Source organism: Tenrec ecaudatus, unplaced genomic scaffold, assembly GCF_050624435.1.
Source record: "Tenrec ecaudatus isolate mTenEca1 unplaced genomic scaffold, mTenEca1.hap1 Scaffold_3866, whole genome shotgun sequence".
Classification (NCBI taxonomy): Eukaryota; Metazoa; Chordata; class Mammalia; order Afrosoricida; family Tenrecidae; genus Tenrec; species Tenrec ecaudatus.
In genome coordinates, this window is record NW_027459225.1 from 3,724 (window position 1) to 14,213 (window position 10,490).

Consider the following 10,490-nt stretch of genomic DNA (forward strand, 5'->3'; position numbering starts at 1 on the left):
ATTTGCACGGTGGCTGCAACAATGAGCGCAAGCAAAGAACCACTGTGAGGATGATGCAAGTCTGGGCAGGCCTGTATTATATTGTGCACAGGGTTGCTATGAGCCGAAAACCTCTCCACGGCCCGAACATCAATAACAGGAGGAATCATACATCTAACAGTATGCTCAACTAAACCTTGAGAGAAACTGCTCTTAGTTTAGAGCAGCCGTTCTCAACTTGTGAGTGGTAAATCCTTTGGGGGTGTTCAAATGACCCTCCCATAGGCGTGGGCCGATACGTAACAGTAGCAAAATTACAGTTATGAAGTAGCAACAGTATAATTTTTTTGGTTGGGGGGTCATTACTACACGAGGCACTGTATGAAAGGGCCGTGGCATTAGGATTGCTGAAAACCACAGTCCTACAGGAAGACACAAGTCTTGATACAGTTGAAGGGCCACAATATAGAGTCAGCCCCCAAATAGATGGAATAGCATAGTGGCTGCAGCAATGAGCTCAAGCTAAGGGAACACTGTGAGGATGGCATAAGATGGGGCAGCGTTACATTATATGGAGCATAGAGTTGCTATGAGTCAGAACCCACTCGACTGCACCTGACAACAAAACAACAGGACTTGTGTTTCTTATAATGTGCTGAAGTAGACCTTAAGAGAAACTTCTATTAGTTTAGTGCAGCGGTTCTCAACTTTTGGGTCACGAGCCCTGTTGGGGGATGAATGAACCTTTCATAGTGGTCACCCAGTCATAACAGTAGAAAAATTAGAGTTACAAAGTTGCAATGAAAATAATTTTATGATTTGGCAGTCAGCACTATATGAGGAACGGTATGAAAATGTTGTGGCATTAGGAAGGTTGAGAACCACTGCCCTAAAGGAAGACATAAATCTTGGTAGAGCAGAAGGGCAACAAAAAATAGCCAGCCCCCCCCCAATATGGCTCCAACAATGAGCACTAGCAAACAACCACTGTCAGGATGGCACAGGTCTGGGGAGCATTTCATGATATTGTGCATAGAGATGCGATGAGCCAAAACCCCCTCCGCGGAACTTAACAACAATAACAACAGGGCTTGTGTGTTTAAAAATATGCTGAAGTAAATCTTAAGAGCAACTCTTTTTAGTTTACAGCAGGGTTCTCAACATTGGGTCGTGAACACTTTCAGGTGGGGGGTGTTTCGAAACACCCCTTCACAGTGATGGCCTGATTCATAACAGTAGCAAAAGTACAGTTATGAAATATCAATGAATATAATTTTATAATTTTATGTTTGGGGTCCACCACTACATTGGGAACTGTACGAAAGGGCCGCAGAATTAGGATGTATGAGAAACATTGTCCTAGAGGAAGACACAAATGTTGGTACAGCAGAAGGGCTGCAAAAGTCAGGCAGCCCCTACAAGATGGAATAGATGCAGCAGTGAGCGCAAGCAAAGGACCACAGTGAGATGGCACGAGATGGGGCCGAGTTTCATTATATTGTGCATACAGTTGCTATGAGCCAACACACACTCAAAGGCACCAAACAATAATAAAAAGAACTTGGGCTTCTAAGAATATTCTGAAGTAGACGTTACGAGAAACTCCTATTCGTTTAGACCATTGGTTCTCCAACTGTGTGTCGAGACGCCTTTGAGGAGACTAACGAACCTTTCACATGGGTGGCCTGATCCATAACAGAAGCAAAATTACAATGATGATGTAGCAATGCAAATATTTTATGGTTGGATGTCACCACTACATGAGGAATGGTGTGAAGTGGTTGTGGCATTTGGAAAGTTGAGAACCACTGCTCTAGAGGAAGACACATATCTCGGTACAGAAGGGCAGGAAAAGAGAGGCAGTGCCCAACAAGATGGATTAGCACAGTGGCTGCAAAAATGAGTGTGAGCAAAGGAACCACTGTATGGAAGGCACAGGACGGGAAAGCATTTCATTACATGGTGCATAGAGTTGGCATGAGCCTAAACCCATTCGAAGGCACCAAACAACAGGATTTGTGCCTCTAACAATATGCTGAAGAAGACTTTAAAAGAAACTCTTAGTGTAGAGTAACAGTTCTCTAACTGTGGGTCACAACGTCTTAGGAGGGAACAATGAGCATTTCACATGGGTGACCTGATTCATAACAATAGCAAATTTATAGTTATGGTGTAACAAGGAAAATAATTTTATGATTGGGGGGGGGTCACTAGTACATGAGAAATGGTGTGAAAGAGTCATGGCATTAGGAAGGTTGAGAACCACTGCCCTAGAGGGAGACATAGATCTAGGTTCAGTAGAAGGGCAGCAAAAAGAGGCAGCCCACAGCACGGTGGAATACAACAGTGGCTGCAACAATCCGCACAAGCAAAAGAACCACTGGGAGGATGGCGCAGGAGAGGAAACCTTTCCATCATATTGTGCTTAGAGTTGCTAGGCGTCGAAAGCTACACAACAGAATCTAACAATAACTATAGGATTTGTGCTTCTGACAATAGGGTGAAGTAGATATTAAGAGAAACTCCTCTTAGTTTAGACCAGCGGTTTTTATCCTGTGGTTTGCGACCACTTTTGGCGATCGAATGACCCTTTCACAGGTGTGAAATGATTCATAACTGTAGGAAAATTACAGTTACGAAGTAACAATAATGTTATGATGGGGGTCACCACTACATGAGGAACTGTGTGAAAGGGTCATGGCATTAGGAAATTTGACAACCACTGCCCTAGAGGAAGACACAAGTCTTGGTACAGTTGAAAGGCCACAGAAAAGAGGAAGCTACCCAAAAGTTGGATTAGCACAGTGGCTGCAACAATGAGCACAGGCAAAAGAACCACTGTGAGGATGGCATAGGATGGGAAAGCATTTCATTATATTGTGCATAGAGTTACTATGAGCCAAAACCCACTCGATGGTACCTAACACCAATAACAACAGAACTTGTGCATCTACCAGTATGCTGAATTCTATCTTAAGAGAATCTCCTCTTAGTTTAGAGCAGGGGATCTTCACCTGTGTGTCACGACCCCTTTGTGGGTATGGAATGAAAATTTCACAGGGGTGTCGTGACTCATAACAGTAACAAAATTACAGTTATGAAGCTGCAATGAAATCATTTTTATGGTTGGGGGGGTCACCACTAAATGAGAATCGATATGAAAATATCATGGCATAAGGAAAGTTGAGAACCACTGCTCTAGAGGAAGTCCCAAATCTTGGTATGAAAGGGCAGGAAAAGGGAGGCGGTCCCCAACAAGATGCATTAGCACAGTGGTTGCAACAATGAGCGCAAGCATAGAACCACTGTGAGGATGTCACAGGACAGGGCGGCGTTTCATTATATTGTGCGTAGAGTTGCTATGAGACATACCCACTCGACGGCACCTAACAACAACAACAAATGCACTTGAGCTTCTAACAGTATGGTGAAATAGACCTTATGAGAAACTCCTCTAAATTTAGAGCAGCGGTTCTCACCATGTGGGTCGTGACCCCTTTGGGACTTAGACGAACCCTTTACAGGGTGGCACTATCCATAACTTGTAACAAAATGAGAGTTACGAAGTAGCAAAGAATATAATTTTATGATTGGGGGTCTACCACTACAAAGGAAACTGTATGATATTTATATTTGCATGTACATGTCTTTGTCTAGACCTCTATAAATGCACTTTGACTCCTAGCTCTTTCCTCCATCTCCCTTGACTTTCCTCCTCTCCCACTACTATGCTCCGTCCCCACCTGGGTTACAGCTATACCTCTTCTTTACGTAACCTTACCCTTGATCATTCCCTACCAGGCCTGCCACTTCCCCTCACTACCATTTTGAGTCCCATGTTGTTCCCTTGTCCCTGTGTTTGTTAACACCACTTCCTTACCCCCCCGCACCTCCCCCTATCCCAAGTGCCCCCGGAACTGTCGGTCCTGTTGTTTTTCTTCCAGATAGTTCATCCAGCCTGTCTTATTTAGAGAGACCTGTGGAGCCACTACCATGCACAAAAACAAGACAGAGGAAAACAAAGCAACAGTATAGAACCAGACAACAAAACAACAAAAACAAACCACTGACAAAGAACAAAACAAAACACATCAAGAAAGAAGAGCTTGTAGTTAGTTCAAGGATCATTTGTTGGACCTTAGGAGTGTTTTCCAATCCAGTCTGTTGAGGCACCACAACCTGGCCCCAAAGTCCACTTTCAGCATTCCGTGGGGACCTTGCCACTCCATTCCCTTGCTGTTCCACTGCACTCCACCACATTTTGCCTCGGTGTGGTGGAATCAGGTTAGGTGCAATTCGCACACTGTGTCTCCAGTGCTGTCCCCTGTATCACCCTTGGTCACTGAGGGGCATCATGTCTCATAGTGGGGCCAGCCATGTTGTTCTTTTTGTGGACTGGCTGCTCTGAGACTGGAACTCTTTAGGGGAGTAGAAAGCCTCATCTTTCTCCCTTGGAGTGGCTGGGGATTTCAAATTTGCCATTTCAGACATTGCGTTCAGCAGCCCAACACATAAACCCTATACCCCACCATAGCTACAGAAAACAATAAAGAAACAAAATCCAACAACACTCATTGCCATTGGGTGCATAACAATCCAATCGAGAGAAAATACTCCGGCTTCCTGGGTTTCCAAGGCTATAACCCTTTGTAAAAATAAAAGTGTGTTATGTTTTCAGTGAAAGTTTACATAACCGATTAGATTTTCATTTAACAAATTCTCTACTTGTTTAGTGATATTAGTTACTTTTTTCAATAAAAAGGAAAGCAGAAAATTAAAAAAAGAACAAATGAAAAACGTGTTAAGAGTAAAGACAAATGATAAGATGTTAATTTTTAACCTAATCATATCTGCAACAATACACTTTCTGATGTACTGACGGTGAGCAGGGTTTAATCCCATCCTTGGTGAATGGTCCCAGGGGATTTAATGGAGGCTTATTCTCTGTGGAATCTCTGCCAATGCATTTTGAGTTTTTATACTCATCTAAGGCTATAACTCTTTATGGGAGAAGAAAGCCTCATCTTTCTCCAAAGGAGCGACTGGTGAATTCCAACTGCTGACCTTGCAGTTAATAGCCCAACACATAACCCATTATGCCACCAGATGAGAGATTTGTCTCTGGGTGCCTTCCAATGCAAGCACTACAATTATGCAAGGAGGATATTTTTTTCTGTACTGGAGCCAGGTCAAGTCAGAACCAGTGTGTCCATGGTTTGCAGCGAAGTCAGAGGAAGAAGAGGGTAGACTGTCTATAACTTCTCATAGCCCAGGGAAATGCTAGGCCTGGAAGGGGCATGCAGGCTCAACCATATTCAGAAAATCTGCACACTAACCTCCCCGGCTCAAATAATGACCAGCTCCATGTCTCTGAATATCACCTAAAAGCAAAATAGTGAAAGCACCATTTCCATTTCATAATAATTTTACTAAAAGTAAAGTTCAATTCAGTGATGTGAAGAAGCTGGGAAAATTATCTTTTCATTTCTTTCTTTCCCTCCCTTTCCCCTTCTCCACAGAACTGAGAGGCAGAAGGAATAAAGGCATCATGGCACCAGCTGGAGGACACCGTGGGGTCAGGGTCACCATTTAACTTATGCTTCTCCAGTTTGGAGGGGCAACTGGATGTCCTCATTTGTGAATTTGCTTATTAATCTTTTTGAGTTAACAAGGTCATGGTAAAAAAGGATTGTTGGTGTTTTTGTTAGGAACCTTCTAGTCCAGTCCAACTCATAGTGACTCAATGCATCAGTGCAGAGCTCTCTAGACCAATGGTTCTCAACCTATGGGACCCTTGCACAGGGTGACTGTAACAAAGTTACAGTTATGAAGCAGCAATGATAATATTTTTATGGTTGTGGAGGTCACCACAACATGAGGAACTGTATGAAAGGGTTGTGGCATTAGGAAGTTTGAGAACCACTGCTCTAGGCTTCTCTATGCTGTAATCTTTACAAGAATGAGTTGCCTGGTTTTTCTTCCAAGAACAGAGCCACTGGTGGGTTCAAACCTTCAACCTTTTGGATAGCAGCTGAGCACTTAACCATTGTGCCTCCAGGGCTCTTTGATAAACTCTATTAGAGGGTCTTAACCATTGCAACCCCATGGATTCTTTTGGCATTTAGGAAAGGCTATGGAACCCCTGCCCACTCCCCAGAATAATATTCCCAATACCTCCAATGAAATACAGAATCACAAAGGCACAAATTGTATTGAAATGCAGTGATAAAAATAAGACATTGGATTTGTGGCAAATATACATGTTAATAAATACATTAAATATGATCTGATGGTGGGTCTAATAAACCAAACCCACACCATTGAGTTGATCCTGACTCACTGTGACCCTATATAAAATTCCTCAGGCTAAATCTTGACAGGAGCAGATCGTCTCACCTTCCTCTCAGAGAACAACTGGTGCCTTTGAACTGCCAACCTTGAGGTTACCTGCCCAATGGCTCACCCACAGCGTCACCGTGAGTTCTACATAGTGATGAGCATGAATTGTACTCAATGATGGCTGCAACGACTAGCATGGGGTGTGAAAGCATGTAGAATTTCTCTCGGTGGTAATCGCATGGCTATTCAGAACACAGCTGTGGACATGCTAAACTGCCCTGCGAGCTTAGGGAAACTAACTCAACCAGGATTGACCTCATCCAATTTGACATTGCTCCCCAGCCTGCTGGGGCTCAGTGGCTCAGTGTTTGGGTCCCTTGTCTAGATACCAGGGCTGGCATGGAGAAAGTCATTCCTCTGCAGCCTTCTAGTGTGTGGGGGAAGATATTAGTGTTAAGCATTGGCAGGAAATTGCTGTATTTTCCTGGCAGCCACATTCTTAATAACCATTTACTGGATACATATTATATTCTGAGGGTAAATTGGTGGTTCAGTTGTAGAATTCTCCTTTTCCATGTGGGAGATCTGGGTTTGAGTCCAAGACAATGAAACTCATGTGCATCCAACACTTATTTGTCAGGGGGATGCTTGGTTATTGCTGAGGTACTGAACTGATTCTGTGTTGCTATGATACTGAAATGGGGAAGCTTGGTTGGGTGCGGCTATGAGACTGAACCTTTTTCTGTGATGTGTCCAGACTAAGATGAGCGATGAAGAAGAGCCTGGCATTCTACTTCTGAAAACCAGTTAACGAAAACCCCTGTGAATCACAATCTGATGCACAACCAAAGAGATGGTGCAGGACCAGGGAGAATATTGCCCATGGAGTCACTGGGAGCTGGTTGTCACAGTGAGTTGGACTGGAGGCTGACTCAACAGCAGCTAACAACCATTGTGTTCCAGGCACTCGATTTGCTTTAAAAATCTAGCTCAGCCTTCTGGTACAGGGAAGTGATTAATCATGCCTACTTTATAGCACACCGTGAACCCTGATCAATGTCAGGCCCTGCTTGTGTTTTGTCCCTCCTTTTCCACATTCACATCACTTCCATTCCCCTCTTCAGACTAATACCCCCTGCTGGGTGCTTGGTGTGTGTGTGTGTCCTTATAGGCATACAGCCATGTGCACTAGACCATGCTGCTTGGTGAACGGGCTTTCAGCTTCCATGAATGGTACTGCAATATAAATCTCATTCAGTTTCTGACCTTTTCAACTCCTTGCAATGTCATTAAGAGTTATTGCCATGCTGCATATCAATTGCATGTGCTGCTGTGTGCCACTTGGTCATGAGCAATCATCATCTTTCTTTTGTTTCCTTCTTCAGTTGTCTGTTGATTGGCATCCAATTCGGCTCCAACTCTTCTCTACTGCAGGTATCCGTGTGGTGACCATTCTTGTAAAAATGCCCCAAGGGCCCTGTGAATTGGATAAAAAGCTTGGCCTATATACCCAGGAATTATGCGTTGGGCTGCTAACCCCAAGGTGAGCAGTTCCAACCCACCAGCTATTCCATGGAGCAAAGAGAGGCTGTCTACTCTCGTAAGAATTTAGTTTTGTAAACCTAAAGCAGCAATTCTACTGTGCCTTGTAGGGTTGCTAATGAGGAAGAATCAACTGGGGTTTTGTTTGTTTTTCTACATCCAGGAGAGAGCTTTGATGGGGGAGATATTAAGTGCTTGGCTGCTAACCCAAAGGTCAGTAGTTTGAAGCCGTCTTCCACACACTGTGGGATAAAGGCACGGCTGTCTTCTTCCCAATAGAAGCCTTGAAAACATCATGGGACATTTCAGCTTTGTTTGATATGGTCACGAGAATGAAAGTCAACTCAGTGACTGAGCTTCTTTGGTTGTACACCCAGGAGGGGCTCACTAGGTCCTAGGGTCCATTCAATGGACTTTCACTAAGCTCTGCCAGAATGCTGTGCAGCAAACCTGCATCATTAGCAGTGTTTCTCTGCTTTCCCCGGATCTCAAATGACACTTGGTATGTTTGTCTTTCTAACTGTTGCGCGTTTGATGGTTTTAAAAGGCCAAGCACAATAAACTCATCTATCCCAGGCACTTTATGGTTCTGTAGCAGACACTTAGGGTTGCCATGCCATATTCCTTTGACCCATCTCTGATACCATTCTCACTGCATTCCAGTCAATACCGACTCATAGCGATCCTGTGGTTGGGCGCCCAGCCCTAAGGCCTAGGGAGATCCAGGCCTGGGGCACTCCAGCCCATAGTCTTAGGGAGCGCCAGGCCTGGGGCGTCCCAGCCCTTAGGTTTTGGGAGCCCTAGGCCTGGGGCGCCTCTTCCCTTAGACTTAGGGAACCTCTGGCCTGGGGCGCCACAGCCCTTTGTCTTAGGAAGCCCAAGGCCTGGGGCGCCCCAACCCTTAGGCTTTGGGAGCCCCAGGCCTGGGGCGCCCCAGCCCTTAGGCTTTGGGCGCCAGGTCTGGGTCGCCCCAGCCCTTAGGCTTTGGGAGCTCCAGGCCTGTGGCACCCCAGCCCTTATGCTTTGGGAGCCCCAGGCCTAGGAGCACCCAGCTCTTCGGCTTAGGGAGCCCCAGACCTGGGCGTCACAGCCCTTCGGCTTAGGGAGCTCCAGTCCTGGGGCGCCCCCGCCCTTAGGTTTAGGGAGCCCCAGGCCTGGGGCGCCCCAGCCCTTAGGCTTTGGGAGCCCCTGGCCGGGGCGCCCAGTCCTTAGGTTTTGGGAGCCCCAGGCCTGGGGCGCCCCAGCGCTTAGGTTTTGGGAGCCCCAGGCCTGGGGCGCCCCAGCCCTTAGGCTTAGGGTGCCCCAGGCCTGGGGGCACCCAGCCCTTCGGCTTAGGGAGCCCCAGGCCTGGGGCGTCCCAGCCCTTAGGCTTAGGGAGCCTATGGCCTGGGACACCCCAGCCCTTAGGCTTTGGGAGCCCCAGGCCAGGTACGCCCCAGCCCTTAGGATTAGGGACCCCTTGTCCTGGGGCGCCCAAGCCTTTAGGCTTTGTGAGCCCCAGGCCTGGTACGCCCCAGACCTTAGGATTAGGGACCCCCTGGCCTGGGGCACCACAGCCCTCAGGCTTTGGGTGCCCCAGACCTAGGGCGCACCAGCCCTTCGGCTTAGGGAGCCCCAGGCCTGGGTCGCCCCAGCCGTTAGGCTTAGGGAGCTTCTGGCCTGGGGCGCCACAGCCCTTTTTCTTAGGGAGCCCCAGGCCTGGGGCGCCCCAACCCGTAGGCTTTGAGAGCCCCAGGCCTGGGGCGCCCCAGCTGTTAGGTTTAGGGAGCCACCTGCCTGGGGCCCCCCAGCCCTTAGGCTTTGGGAGCCCCAGGCCGGGGTGCCCCAGCCCTTAGGCTTAGGGAACCCCATGCCTGGGCGTACCAGCCCTTCGGGTAGGGAGACCCAGGCCTGGGGCGCCCCCGCCCTTAGGTTTAGGGAGCCACTGGCCTGGGGCGCCCCAGCCCTTAGGCTTTGGGAGCCCCAAGCCGGGGTGCCCGAGCCCTTAGGCTTAGGGAGCCCCAGGCCTGGGGCATCCCTGCCCTTAGGCTTAGGGAGTCCCAGGCCTGGGGCACCCCAGCCCTTAGGCTTTGGAAGCCACAGGCCTGGTACGCCCCAGCCTTTTGGCTTAGGGAGCCCCTGACCAGGGGCGCCCCAGCACTTAGGCTTTGGGAGCCCCAGGCCTGGGGCGCCCCTGCCCTTGGCTTAGGGAGCCCCAGGCCTCGGGTGCCCCAGCCCTTAGGCTTAGGGAGCCCCAGGCCTGGGTCGCCCCAGCCCTTAGGCTTATGGAGCCCCAGTCCTGGTACGTCCCAGCCCTTAGTCTTAGGGAGCCCCAGGCCTTGGGCGCCCCAGCCCTTAGGCTTTTGGAGCCCCAGGCTGGGACGCCCCAACCCATAGGATATGGGAGCCCCAGACCTGGGGCGCCCAGCCCTTAGGCTTTGGGAGCCCCAGGCTTGGGGCGCCCAACTCTTAGGCTTTTGGAGCCACAGGCCTGGGGCGCCCCAGCCCTTAGGCTTATGGAGCCCAGGCCTGGGAGGACCCAGCTCTTCGGCTTAGGGAGCCCCAGGCCTGGGGCATCCCTGCCCTTAGGCTTAGAGAGCCCCAGGCTCGGGGCGCCACAGCCCTTCGGCTTTGGAAGTCCCAGACCTAGG

General features: G+C 48.4%; 1 long non-coding RNA gene across 1 annotated transcript; it reads left to right on the top strand.

The window, feature by feature from the left end:
* The first annotated feature begins 5,532 nt into the window (after positions 1-5,532).
* On the top strand, positions 5,533-8,529 carry LOC142436541 (uncharacterized). The gene is made up of 3 exons (XR_012781999.1): positions 5,533-6,455; positions 7,076-7,228; positions 7,753-8,529. It is a non-coding gene; the product is annotated as an uncharacterized LOC142436541 (long non-coding RNA).
* The last annotated feature ends 1,961 nt before the right edge of the window (positions 8,530-10,490 follow it).